This window comes from Ictidomys tridecemlineatus, unplaced genomic scaffold (assembly GCF_052094955.1).
Source record: "Ictidomys tridecemlineatus isolate mIctTri1 unplaced genomic scaffold, mIctTri1.hap1 Scaffold_397, whole genome shotgun sequence".
Taxonomy (NCBI): domain Eukaryota; kingdom Metazoa; phylum Chordata; class Mammalia; order Rodentia; family Sciuridae; genus Ictidomys; species Ictidomys tridecemlineatus.
In genome coordinates, this window is record NW_027522586.1 from 132,918 (window position 1) to 147,305 (window position 14,388).

The 14,388-nt window shown below is 35.1% G+C and overlaps 1 pseudogene; it reads left to right on the plus strand.

The window, feature by feature from the left end:
• LOC144373433 (transport and Golgi organization protein 1 homolog) overlaps positions 1-9,503 on the plus strand; it is a 133,277-nt pseudogene extending 123,774 nt beyond the window's left edge.
• Positions 9,504-14,388: the final 4,885 nt, after the last annotated feature.

Consider the following 14,388-nt stretch of genomic DNA (forward strand, 5'->3'; position numbering starts at 1 on the left):
AGTTTCTGTAGTTCTGCATTCTACACTGTTGGTTTCTTATTTGAAATTATTTTCATTCTATTTGAACATTGTCCTTTAATGATAGATTTGATTAGTGTATCAAAGTAGTACAAGGATAAACAGAGAATAGTATTTTATCCACTAAATATTGCTACCTTTATAATCTGTATTAGGTTGACATGAACTTCATGATTAGAGTTAAAACCAGTTTCCATTTTTAAAGGATCTTTCTTTTGGCTACTGAATTTTGACTGTTACTTAGTTTTAGCAATTTGAAAATATCCAATTAATTACCATCTGTTTTAATTTTTTTTCTTTAAGGAGTCCATTATCATTGTTGTTTGGTCTTATCTCCCTCCCCTAATTCCTGTAGTCATTTCTCTCTTTTTTTAACAGTTGTATTGGGAAGTGCCTAGGTGTAGTTTTCCCCACCCCACCCACTTTTTCCTCTTGCAGTTATGTTGCTTGGGACCATTAAACATTTCTTGAATTTTCGAGTCTTTTTCTAAATGTTGATTTTACCTCATTCTCTCTTCTGATTATAATAATGCATATTAGAATTTGATTTCCCCTGCCTCCTACATTCTGGATTTACTTCTTCTGGATATTTTCTTCTGACCTGTCTTAAAAGCAGTAGGATTTATTTTACTTCCCAAATCTGTTGTTAAAATCATTCATTGAGTTTAGGATTTTAAAAAGTTCAGGGTTTAAAATATTATTTTAGTTGTAGATGGACATAATATTTTATTTTATTTTTTATAGGATTTTTTTAAGAGAGAGAGAAAGATAATTTTAATATTTATTTTTTAGTTTTTGGCGGACACAACATCTTTGTTTGTATGTGGTGCTGAGGATTGAACCCGGGCTGCACACATGCCAGACGAGCGCCTTACTGCTTGAGCCACATCCCCAGCCCGACACAATATTTTATTTATTTTATGTGGTGTTGAGGACTGATCCCAGTGCCCCACACATGTGGGGCACGTGCTTCACCACTGAGCCACAACCCCAGTCCTATTTCAGTACTACAGCTCAAACCCAGGACCTTGAGCCATGTGCTCTACTATTGAGCTACCTCCCCAGACTCCTTGCTCTTTCTCATAAGGGACTAGTGTCTTACTGCTTTCCAAGCTATCTTTAATCTCATCATTCTGCCTCTGCCTCCAAGTATCTTCGACTGTATGTAGGTTACCACACCCAACTATTTCTTGGTTTTATAGTTTCTAATCCTTTGACAAAATTCATAATCTTTTTTTTCCTCTTTTGTGGTGCTGGGGTTTGAACTCAGAGCCTTGTGCATGCAAGGCAGCACTCTACCAACTAAACTATATTCCCAGACCTGAAATTCATAATCTTGACTTTACTTTTTTGACTATATAAAGCACAGTGATTTTAAAACATGTGCGGTTAACCCCATTAGGTGGTTTCCTTTTCTGTGGGATTTTTCTCACAGAATTTTGTCTTATGGAGTGTCTGGTCAGTTTTGATTGGCTAACATTGTTGTGATAATTATACATGAAATTTGAGGACTAAGATGAAGTTATCTTCTTATAGAAAAGTGTTGAGGTTACTTGAGTAAGATTGTCACTTCAAACTTAGTCAGCAATTAAGATAATTCAAAAATGACTTGTCTTTCCAATGTTTCAGTATTGTTCCTTTTGGATTTTTTGCCTGTTCATCACTTAAGTGTGCAGTACTTTCTAATCTAAACTCAAAGGCTAGGGCTTTTATTAAGGGTCCCTTTATTTGTAGCCCCAAACACTTCTTTTTTCCTCTAAGCCCAGGAATTTGATGAAGGCTTAGTTCAGACTCATTATATCTTTGTGTTATCTTCAATATGTGGGTAAACCTAGGAGAAAAGTACCTTAAAGTGCCAGCTTTACTTGTAATTCTGAGATTCCTTTTTCTAATGGATCTTGGCCACATACATATATCTTCACTACCTTTTTAGCTTGTATCCTTTCAAACACAATTTTATATTCTTATAAAGATGTTTTGATTGTTCTTAGTGCTCTCAGACTAACTCTTTGGTAATTGGAAACAAAATTCTCTCTGTCCTTCAAGATTCAGTTTTCTCCATATTCCTTCTTAAGCCAGTGGGGAAAATTATTATATTCCTTTAGGCGTCATTTATACCTGAAACAGTGAGCTCTTTTATTCTTTAGCATCTTACAAGGTAACTAGTATATTATAGCCACTCATAAAATACTTGCTAAAGAATTAAATGAGAAGCTATATAAGAATATATAATCCCCTTTTTCTATTTGGTATCAATAATCCTTTTTTACTATAGTTTTTCTGATTTATGGAAAATTAAGTTTCAAGTTAATTATCTTTTGAATTGGAACTATGGTTAAAGTAGTACAAGGATAGCAGAAAATAGTATTTTTAAAATCATTAAATGTGGCTACCTTTGTCTCAGTAGATGAACATCTTGAGTTTCATGATCAGAGTTAAAACTTGTCAGTAGATAATACTCTGATGGTGGGTCAGTTTGGCTTCTTTTTCTGGTTGACAGACATTATCAAAACTCAGATTTGTCTTTTTGCTTAATTGCAATTCTTTTGAAATATATATCTAAAGTGTGAAAAATGTTCTGTGGCTAATTGCATAGCTAAAAGACATATTCTAGAAGATTTTTTGTGACTATATCTTTATTATGGTACCAGTCTTGGATTGAGAAAAGAGTTCCTCCATGACAAAGATATACTTAGTGTCCTACCCATGGCAGAAACGAGAAAAGAATTATCCCTTGCTTTATCCTAATATGTTTAATTATGTTAGGTTTATCAGTCCTGATCTTCCACATTGAAGTAAAGTGAGTTTTTATTATCTTACACACAGGAGACTTGCCCTTGGGGCACATGTTGTTTTCACATTTATTTTATTTACTGGTAAATAGAGAATTAAGAGGAAAAATTAGAAAATGTAAGTGATTTGCCAGAGTTTGATTTACAAAATTGCAGGTTTGAATTCTTATTTTATGTGCCTAAGCATTTTATAGAATTGTGGGAAGTGATATTCACAGAGAGAAACTTTTGATTTGATAACTGGCTTTATTTTAGGAAAGTGAGCCAAGAAGAATATGAGAGACTAGAAAAAGAGCAGCGGCTGTCAGCTGCAGATGAAAAGGTGGTTTCCGCTGTACAGGAAGTTAAAAATTACAAGTGAGTTTAGTTTCTAAAGGAGGGTGTCAATGTCTAATAAACTAGTGGTGGCTTTCTTTTTTAATCTTTTTTTACATTATGTAGATAGAAGAAAATAGCATGGAAGTATAAATAACGAGAGTATATGAATACATTCAATTCACACAGGAGAAAAAATAAATTTCAACTTTACAAATGAAAAATGTTAACAAAAATTTACTTATACCCAATGGGCAAGACCATAGGGAACTTGGTCAATGCAAATAGTTCTGGGGGTTTTGCATGTTGTAGTAATTCTTTAAGAAATCAGTTTGCTGTGTGATGTATCAAGACCCACAAAAGTGTGGCATTTGATAGACCTTGGAAATCTTTTATGGATATAATTTGAAAAAAAGAAAAAAAGTTTTAAGGAGGAAGATATTTCTAGCAGAATTACTTGAGAACACACTGATGAACAGTTAAGGAAATTATAATTTATCATTCAGAATCTCTAGCAATTAAATGATAAAGAAGTTATTAGTATTGGGTCTTTATTTTATTTTATTTATTTATTTATTTGTTTTTGGTGCTTTACTACTAAGCTACATCCTTAGACCTTTTTTTTTTTTTTTTTTACTTTGAGACAGGGTCTCAGTTGCATAGGTTCCCACTTAATTGCTGAGACTGACCTCGAACTTGTGATCCTCCTGCCTCAGCTTCCCAATCATTGGGATTACTGGCATGTGGCATTGCACCTGGCCTGTAGTATTAGTTTTGATCACACTGGATTCATATAACTATAGAAATGTTTTTCTTATGTATGATAAAGTCTTTAAAAGTATAGCTGATGGAATAAAGGGAAAATGGTCAGAAATGTTTCAAATGTTATTCAATTGTTGTAATTCTTAGGCGGAGAATTGAAGAGATGGAAGAAGCATTACAGAAAACCAAGCACTCGTTTACAAACCAGGTAGTAATTAATACTGTCCTGTAGTTGCAGAATTTCTTGATATCTAATACAGACAATTATAGGCTATTATAATGAGTCCCTAAAAACATATTTTTTAATGTATTGTCTTTTTCAGATTGCTATGCATGAGAAGAAAGCTCATGATAATTGGGTAAGATTTTTTCCCCCTTTTCTTTATTTTGTGCATAGCCTACTGCAACTGAATTTGAATATTTTCTCTTTAATAGCTCAAAGCTCATTCTGCAGAAAGAGCTATAGCTGAAGAGAAAAGGGAAGTTGCTAATTTGAGACAGAAGTATGTGATTTTGGTATCTTCCTATATGTTTTATAGTGTTTTAAGGTTATGCTAGATATTATCTATGAAGGAATAGATTGCTGTTTCATAATTCAGTCCATTCTTTCTCAATATTCAAGACTATTGGAAATGACCCAAAAGATCGCAGTGCGTCAAGATGAACCCGGGATTGTAAAACCTATGCTGGGAAGACCAGATTTACAAAATCCTCCTCAGAGAGGTAGGGGGCACTTTGTAAAAGGAGCTATTTTATTTCTTGGTGCAGAATGTATGTAAATTACTTTTTATTTCTGTGTGTAATGGTTATGAAATAATCTGAATGATTTGCTAAAGCAGGAGGTGAGGGTTGGTGTCAGGGAGAAGGCTGCCTTAAAGTAGTAACACGGCATTGTTTTCTTTAGGTCCACTGATCCATAATGGCTCTTTTGGTCCATCCCCCATGAATGGTGGAGAATGTTCCCCTCCACTGACAGCAGAGCCAGCTGGGAGACCTCCTTCTGCTACTCTTAATCAAAAAGATATGCCTAGAAATGGATTTGGTGAGCATTCACATGTTGCTTTATAGTAAACTGCTTCAAGGTTTTTTTTTTTCCCCTTTTGAATATTCTAATGAAAACATTGAATTTGGGCCTGTACAATATATAGAAGATAATTTCTTACTTTATCTTAGTGAATGTTTTCTGGAAAATCTGTTCTAGAATAGAAAACATTTTTTTTTTCCTGGAGGTCCCTGTATTGTTTTTTTCTTTTAAATTTTACACTGCGAAGTGTAAACCTTTATCTTTAAATTAAATCTCTATGGTGTTCCTTTCCCAAATATTATAAAAGCCTTAAACTTTATGTAGCATACATATTTCCAACATGAAATACTGAATCTTATTTCAAATTCTAAATAGGACTGTAGTCTTGGTAAGATTGGAAGTCAGGTTATACAGACTAAAGAAAAGCCAGCCTACACATACTTTAAGTCTATAGCTTAAAGTTTAGGACCAGTACTTATTAATCTCCTGTTCTATCAACCCAAGGCAGTTCTTTATTTTACTTAAGTCTCTTCATAAATTGTGATTTACGTATTGGGCAACCCATTTAAAAAATATTTTTAATTGTAGATGGACATGATATCTTTATTTATTTTTTAAATGTGTGCTGAGAATCAAACCCAGTGCCTCACACATGCTAGGCAAACACTCTACAACTGAGCTATGACACCAACCCCTGGGCAACCCATTTTTCATGTTGCTTTCTAGTTATTGTTGAATCCTGACCTGTCCACCAGTGGTTTATTTCTTCTGAAAAATACATACAAGGGCTCTGATCTTTCTTTCCCAAGGTCAATGGATGGACCTTTACCTCGTACTGGTCTTCTGAGGCATCTAGGAAACCCGTTGCCTCTGGTAAAGGGACCAAGTAATTTCAAAGAATCTGTAATTGTGGATGGAGGATTTTTATTCTTTTCATGTTAGAATAGTCTGAATCCATTCTTTGATCTCTAACAGACTCAGGATGTGGTCCAGCTCACATGAACAGCAGCTCCAGAAGTTCTTCTCCAGCTAAGGTGACGAATGAGGGCAAGGTAAGTTCTGTAGTTACTGTGAATCATGTGGTCATGCAGGAACATGTAGCTTTCCTACAGTACTTGCTCTTTGCTTTATCCTTCTTTGTGTTCTATTTGTACTATCCCATTTGTTTTTTAAAAAGCAAACTGTTCCCCAAGAACCTGAGACCCCCTCAGTCTCCACCCTTACTTCTTTGACTGAGCATCCAGTTGGAGTAAGTACTTAGAGGTTGAGAACTGAATTGGGTTTTATTCTGTGCATTTATGGGAAGGATATTCAGAGCATGACACTGATCTTGTTTGCTTTAAACTGCATGCAATATTGAGCTTACTTTTCTCTTTAACTTGGGAATGTTGCTTAAGTGTGTACAACTATAATGAACTACAGAATGTGAAAAGTTATCACTCTAACTTTATATGGTGTTTTGTGTTGAATGTTCTAAGGCAAAGTAAATTCATTATAAATTATATAATTCATCATTTTTATTTTTGTTTGGAAGAATGTTATTTAAGAATTCCTGCATTTGTGCAAACCCTATTTTGAGTGATTTGAATTAGATTGGTATCAGATTTTCTGTGAAACAATGATCATCTGAAATGACTTCTTGAGCCAGTCCCAAGAAATGGTCTCATTTGTTCACATAAGTGTATTCTCTTGTAACTGTGTTGCTATTATATCTGGTAGGTCTTCTGCAGCTCTATAATAAAATAAATTTTTAATTGTTTAGTTTCAAACCCACTACTCATAGGAAATGATAAATCAATATCTCAAATGGTGTACAGTAAATGAAAGTAAATATTAAAGGCTTGTCTTCCTAATTTGTGTATATAGCACTGTGATGGAAAATACTTCTCAAGTTCCAGTGTATATATATTCCTGGAATATACATCTCTGGAGAAATCTAAGGGCAGCTTAGATAAGACCCCAAACCCCTTTGTAGTAGAAGATTTAAAAGAGAGCAAAGACCCATTGTTAGAGAGGAATAGAGGTGGGAAAAGCATGGCTTGGAGGCAAACCTGGGATTGAGTTCTTTAATATGCAGTGTGGCCTTCAACAAATTATGATATCCCATTTGCTTTTGTTCCCTCTTATTTAAAACAAGACAGTCTACTTAAAGATCTCAGAGGTTGAATAATATATGAAAGACTTACTGAAGATATAGTAGAATAGTAGCTATTATTACATGAGTAGAGAATGGATTTTTCATTTTATTCTGTTCATTCTTAATATGGAAGTAATGAGCTATTGTGATGAAAGGGAAGTGATGGGGATGGGGGGACTCCCTTTGAAATAGATTGTAGTGAATACAGCATGACATACTGGTCAGAAATCACCTCTGTTAATAACCCCTGCCAGTCCTCTTGCCTTTCCCTTTCCTGTGCAGATATAATCAGTAACAAACTGCTCCCTCTTGTGGCATCCTTCCAACTTCTGTAAGCTGTCAGTGGGAATACACAGGAGGGGTGGGTAGAGTTTTGTTGCACTGATGGTGTTCTCTGGACAGGTTTTGGGTTTTAGCTTTTATAGGTATTGGTACTTTGTCTTAATACATAGGAATTTTAAAACTTTTAACTGCTTTCAAATCTTAAATTGCAGGTTCATATGGCTATGAAAGGGCCCCCTCCTTTCTCAGGGGTACCCTTCATGGGACCCCCGATGGGACGGCCTCCACCACCTCCCATTTGGTATGGACCGCCACTTCAGCTCGGTGGGCCTTTTGGGCCTCGGCCAATTCCTCCACCATTTGGTATGATGATCTGAAAAGTAGTGATTGACTTATAAATCACATTCATCTTCCACTTCTATTGCTTGCTAAAACAGTTGGTTGCTATCTCAGGTCTTAACAATGAAAGGATAAAGCTGAGTACATTTTAACTTTTCCTCCAGTTTTCTGGGACATATGGGACACTACATAATCTTATACTGAGATAGGCAATAGCTATCTCTCATAGACAAGGATAAGGGGCTATATATAGAAAAGCCAGAAATATTACTTCTGCAGATGTTTGTTGAAAATCTGTTGATATGCACTGCAATAGATGGAAAGGTGGATGAGACGCATGCCATAACTTAAAATTTTGTCACAGATATGAAAATCCTATAACATAAAGTTTGTAATCACCCATAATGGAAGCATAAGCAATAGGTTATAGAATATAGAAAAGGAAAAGTCAAACCCTCCTTACCTTGAAAAAAGTCAGAGGGAAGTGTTAAAGAGGATTTAACAGTGACCTAATAAATGTTCCTGGTTTAATTAGGTGGCTGTGGAAGGCCTTTTCCAGGAGGGCATGCGTGCACCTTGATTCTGATGGCATGTGTAAAGTCCATGCTGAAATACTTCATGAATTTTTAATGGATACAGTAATAGATAGTGAGATTTCCTTTTATCAAAATTTCTTTGATGTAGTAAAGTTCTTATTTCATAATCTATCATCTTGTCATGGTAATACTTCCAAATATAAATGGAGCTCTTGTGAGATAGAAATAATTCTGCAATTATATAGTAGGGAAAGAAAAAAGACAAGCCTGGAGCTAGGTAGAGCCATGTTAAATCCTTAATATGTTGCTTCATGGCTGGTTGGTCAAAGGCTATAACCTAAACTTGTTCCATCTCAGTTTGCCTCATCTGGCAAGTCAGGATGTTCACCAGCTGATGTTCTAGGCTTGGGAGAAATTAAAGACTATATTAACATACTTGAAATCACCCTAGTTCAGAAATTTCTGGTATTTACATAACTTCCTTTTTATTTTCCAGGTCCTGGTATGCGTCCACCAATAGGCTTCAGAGAATATGCACCAGGTGTTACACCTGGAAAATGGGATTTGCCTTTTGACCCTCGTGATTTTTTTCCAGGACCTGCACCAGCACCATTTAGACCTTTAGGCTCATTTGGCCCAAGAGAGTACTTCATTCCTGGTGCCCCATTACCACCTCCAACTCATGGTCCCCAAGACTATGGGCCACCACCTGCTGCAAAAGACTTAATGCCTTCAGGCTTTAAAGATGAAACTCCACCTAATTCTCAAGAGTAGTGAGGGCTGTTCACAGGGCTTAAAAACAGGGCCCATAAAATTAACCTCTGACACTTAGAGTTAAAGGATTATTGGCTTCAAAATATAAAAGTTTATTTTAAATGGTTTATGTTTTCAGAATGAAGCTGCCTTGGCGCAGTATACATTTTGAGCCAAAATATTTTCCCCCTAAATATCCCCCACTTAAGCTAGAGTATCCTTCCAATTTAAAAATGTGCAATAAGGAATACCTTTGTTTTAGTTAATGTAGCATATACAATTGCTAAATGATTTAGAATGTCATAATTATGGACATTTCCTGTGGAAATGCTTTAAGAACATGTATTTCCATTATCCTATTATTAGTGTATTCCAGTTGATAACAGAGAAATGGTGTTTTATAAGCTTGATTTTTTTTTCTCTTTCAATATCTGGTCGCAGAGACTGTTGGGCTAAAAATGTTTACTCAAAGATCATAAACATCATTTTCCTTCTTGCTGAAGTTCTTTGTTGTAATAGTTCATAAAAATTGTTTATTAATATTTCCCAAGTGTCTGTTGATTCATTGGATCGTCATGAGATTTTGTGCCATTGGGGAAGCATGTAAACGCACTCTCAGAACTGAAGATAGTGACTTGGCAGCATATTCCCTGTTGCTCACTGTTAAGGAGGCTGGACCTTGGTCAACTGTGGACTTCTACAGAGGATTTCTTTTACTTGTGAGAAGTCTTGTGGCTCTATTTTTGTAGCACATTCATGTACTTTTTTCTAACCACTGTCCATGTGAGAATGCTTTTCTGAGAATGAGTTTACATTTGTAGCAAGAGCTACTGCTTTTGCCATTATTGCATTGTAACAGTAAAATATAAGGTGGTATGTTGTGTCTATAAAAAATAAGGAAATTTCTTTTTAAAAATGTACACAACACACTCTTCTCTTTCCCATACCTTCCCACTGATTTTCAAGGAATATGATAAAAAAATTAGAAAAGTATAATCCTCTAAGAATGAATGAAACTCTAAGGCTTATAATGTCTTTACTCAGCAACTACGGGCTGAATTAAATTCTTTTTTTTTTTTTTGATAGATACTCAAACATATTTTATTTAAAAAACAATTAAAGCAAGTCCTGGATCTGTAACTACTGTCTTTAAAACAATGTTTCTAAGAACTAGCTCTCCAGAACTGTAATTTTAATTACGGCAATTTTAACAGTACATTTTAAGAGGTTTAAGATTTAAATAAAATTATAAAAGCCTGATACTTTTGTTTACTGCTAGACCATATTCTTCCATTCTTTTAAATTCTAGAAAGTAATAGGATTGTTGAAACCTAGAACATAACATATTGTTTTTTTATGTCCCCTAAGTATTCTCAAAATAGGGGCAAAAGCTTCAGTGTGAAACAAAATCTCTGTGAAACAAAATCTCTAAACTACTGAAGATAACTCAGAATAAAAATGAATTCTTCCTAAAGGACTCAAATTCTATCTACATAACCTCCATTTAATATCAGAAGCAGCAGCTGTGTGTAAGAGGAAAACCATATAATAGCTTATGCCATTTTTAACCATGTAAAATAAAATTTAAGTCACAAACACATTTTGAATGTATCTTTCAACCTCTACAGGACACAAGGCAATGCTGCAGTTACTTAACTTCTAATTTTAAAATAGCATTTAAATAAAGGTGATGTCAGCTAGGAAGATAGATTTTCAAGAAAAGGCAGATTTATTATTTTATTCAAAGCAACAGTAGTTTTCCCTCTAAAGCCTTTTTTGTATTTATTCTATTAGTAAGTTATAATGCGTTCTACGTAGTTTATCTGAGCAGTTCTGAACCCACCCATAGTTGCCTCTCCTTACATCCATCTGATTGATTGTACCACTTCTGTAGCAAAGCCCAAGGTAGCTGCCCATATACAGGTTGTGTAGAGAATACTGTTCCTTGATTCAAGTATACTTTTGTATCTCAAAAGTTTTAGAAGTCCTCTCCAGCAAGTTGTGTTTGAATTTAGTTACTAAAATCATTTCATTTGTGAAGCAGTAGTGTTTCAACCTGAAAGTATTATTGCTATAGTTGTAATTATTGTCCAGTAACTCATCCCCTCCCACACTAGAAAGTAAATTTAAACAACTAATTTGTGAGATACAGATTGCTTTGTGTTAACTGCTTCAAGATAAAATCACCTTTTTTTGGGGGGGGGAGGTTTGGTCATTCAGGTCTGAATTAAAGCTAAGCTGATGACAATGTTCAATTTAAGTTTGTTTAATGCTGATGAAAGACATTCATACAAAGCATCCTCTTTTTTTTTTTTTTCATATAACCCCATTCTTTGGTGGAAGCTGGGGTTGTGGCTCAGTGGTAGAGTACTTGCCTAGCACAGGCAAGGCCCTGGGTTTAATCCTCAGCACCACATAATTAAATAGAGGTTAAAAAAAGCATTCTTATGTGAAGGATGCTAAATGTTTCTTCATATAAATTATCACTTTGAGGGGCTGGGGTTGCATGTGAGGCACTGGGTTTGATCCTCAGCACCACATATAAATATAAAGGTACTGTGTCCATCTACAACCAAAAAAAAGGTTTGTTTTTTTTAAAATTATCACTTTGATATACATGTTTTATAGTATGAGAGAACAGAAAGAACAATGTATCCGTTTTGCTACATTTTAATAGCAGATTTTAAGGGAGCAACATCAAACATCAGTAACATCAAACAAAAAGGTACTGAGTACTCCACAGGGTACAGAGTCCTGCCAAGCACCTTGGAAAGTTTACATGACATGGAGAAGATGAGGCCCTTCTCTTGAGAAGTTTACAGTCTGGAAATTTTGACTACTCAGAGTTTCAGTTGAGTGAACGTTTTATTAAGGCAAATTCTTCATTTCCTAGAACTACTGTAGACTGAACTATTTTTGCACTTGTGAAATTAACCCAATCCAGATGAAAGAAAAGACTAAATTTGGTTGATAATTCTTTCAGGCTCATATAGTTTTATGAGTCTAGTAAACAAAACTGACCTAACAGACAACTGAAAAATTAAAGACTAGATCTCTTGAAGTGCAAGGGCTAAAACAACTGTTATTTGTTTTAAAAAGCAAACGGATGGTATGATTAGGGTTTACACTAGTTTAAAAATAGGCCAAGTATTGCATTCCCTTCATGCATTGTTCATTTAAAATATTGAATATTAAAATACGTGGGTTCTACATGTAACCCACAAAAAAGCTCCTCACAAATCTTTATGTTCTGTGTATCAAATATGCACCTTGTGTACTATGAAAGTTTTATTTATGTCTCATCAAGTTAAAAGTAATGTAAATAGTGAAATTATAATAGGCTAATGACCTGCATATTTTTATATGAATGTCAATATATCTAAATAGGAAATAAATGGCAGTCATATCTACCTATATTAAAAATAAAATATCTTTCCAGATTTTTCATACTCATCACGTTATAAAGACAAGGTATGCAGGTTTTAAGGTTTCACAATCAGTTGTCAGAAAAACAGCAGTTGTTCCTAAAGTATCTCATTAGCATCTGACTCAATTTTTTAGATGACATGATTTAGAAGACGTAAACCCACCCCAAAATTTGTAATTATTCTGAGAGAGATGGTTTTAATGTTAACCCTAGAATCATTAATGTTAACCCTAGAAACAATAGCAATGTGATGTAGAACAACTAATCAACATGACTAAAAAATGTGCTCACTTTCAGAAAAACAATCTGGTCATCTGGAAAAAAAAATCACAGCTACAATCTGGGGAACACTCCCATATAGGATATTGATCTGATCAAGGCACACTATTTTTAAGTAGAACTATCAGATGAGGGTGAATTTAGGCCAGCTCTAAGGAACAGCCTATAAGACAGACCATAACTGATCCAATTTCCTTTCAAAGCAATCTGGTACTATCCTACCCACTTCAATTCAAAAGTTTGAAGTTAATTCAAATCAAAAGACCATATTGGAGCAAAAGTGAGCAAATGTGTAAATCCTAGCACATTCTTATTGCTGTATTAAGTTTGAAGATGAGCATACCTACCACAGCAGTATTGTTCCAGGAAGCAGGGTAGGAACAGTGGTAAATTAGGAAACAGACTATTAATTGCACAATTAATAGGAAAGTAAAAACAAGTTTCAAAATCTACAATAAACCTGTATCCAAAGGAGTCATAACAATGAGGTGCTGGACTTTAGTTCTGTGGTACAGCTTTGCAATGGACTCACTGGCCTATAGGTACGGCTCACTTCCTGCCTCCTGAAGGATGAATATGCTACACAGAGCTATGATGGTTTCTACTGAGTGGTAAAATTCACAGAAATTAGACATTACTCATGTCAGAATCATTCCTTGTGCAAAGTTTGATGTAGATGAAGATAAAGTGGTTTCTTGGTCAATAACTGCAATTTCTTTTAAAGTCAATGGGTTTCTTGTATCTGTAACCACAATAGATTTAAAATACTTTGATGATTGATCTACTCCAATGTTACATTCTCGATAAGAGGGACTAAGAAGAAACATGAACTAGTAACCATTAGAACAGTATGAACCCTATATGTATATCACTTACAGTTCTATTACAGTTGGCCCAGGTTTAATCTCATCCATCTCCATGAAAGCAAAACAGTTGGTGCTGGTAAACCTTTTTGTAAGCTTGTAGTGTTTGAATTCAAAGAAGATCTTAATTTCATCACACTGAATTTAACCAAAACTCATTCTGGATTTAGCAAAAATTAATTAGTGAGGTGGTTTCAGAGAATACCTGGGTGAGAAGGAGCTGTTTATCACCCAGAATTTAGCATGTTAAGTATTTAACAATTTTAATGGCAACATCAGTATGCACTTCTGCTACTGAGTGTCATTTAATCATTAGTGTAATTTTTCCAGTTTATCACGCTGGAGTTGTCCTATCTGATATGGCAGCTGCTGGCTAGTTGGGGCTATTTAAATTCACTGGGATGAAGTGAGAATATGATAGCGCTCCTCAGAGGCACTGGCATGTCTGGCTGGTGACCACTGTCCTGGCCAGCCACAGACAGAGGCATTTCCAGCACGGCAGAGAATCTTACTGGACAGTGAGGTTCTAGAAGACATTTTTTAAAAATTTCCTTAGATAGACTGCATTTGTCATTTGTTTCATGTTGTTACTGCATCTTTGCTGAAAAAGGAAGTCAGTCCCTCCTCTCTTTTCTGAGACAGGAGATGTGGGATCCTGTAAGATTAGTGGTATTCATTTTTTGGTAATTTTAGTAGAATTGACCGGAGAAGCCACTGGGACCTCTAGCTTTTACATTGGGGAAATTTTTAACTCTGGGTAGAATTTCTTCTATTGATAGCAACGGTGCAGGTGGACTCTAGTTTCCTACTTCTCCTGGGGTAAAATCTTGCATGTTGATTTCTTCCAGTGGATGTGTTCAT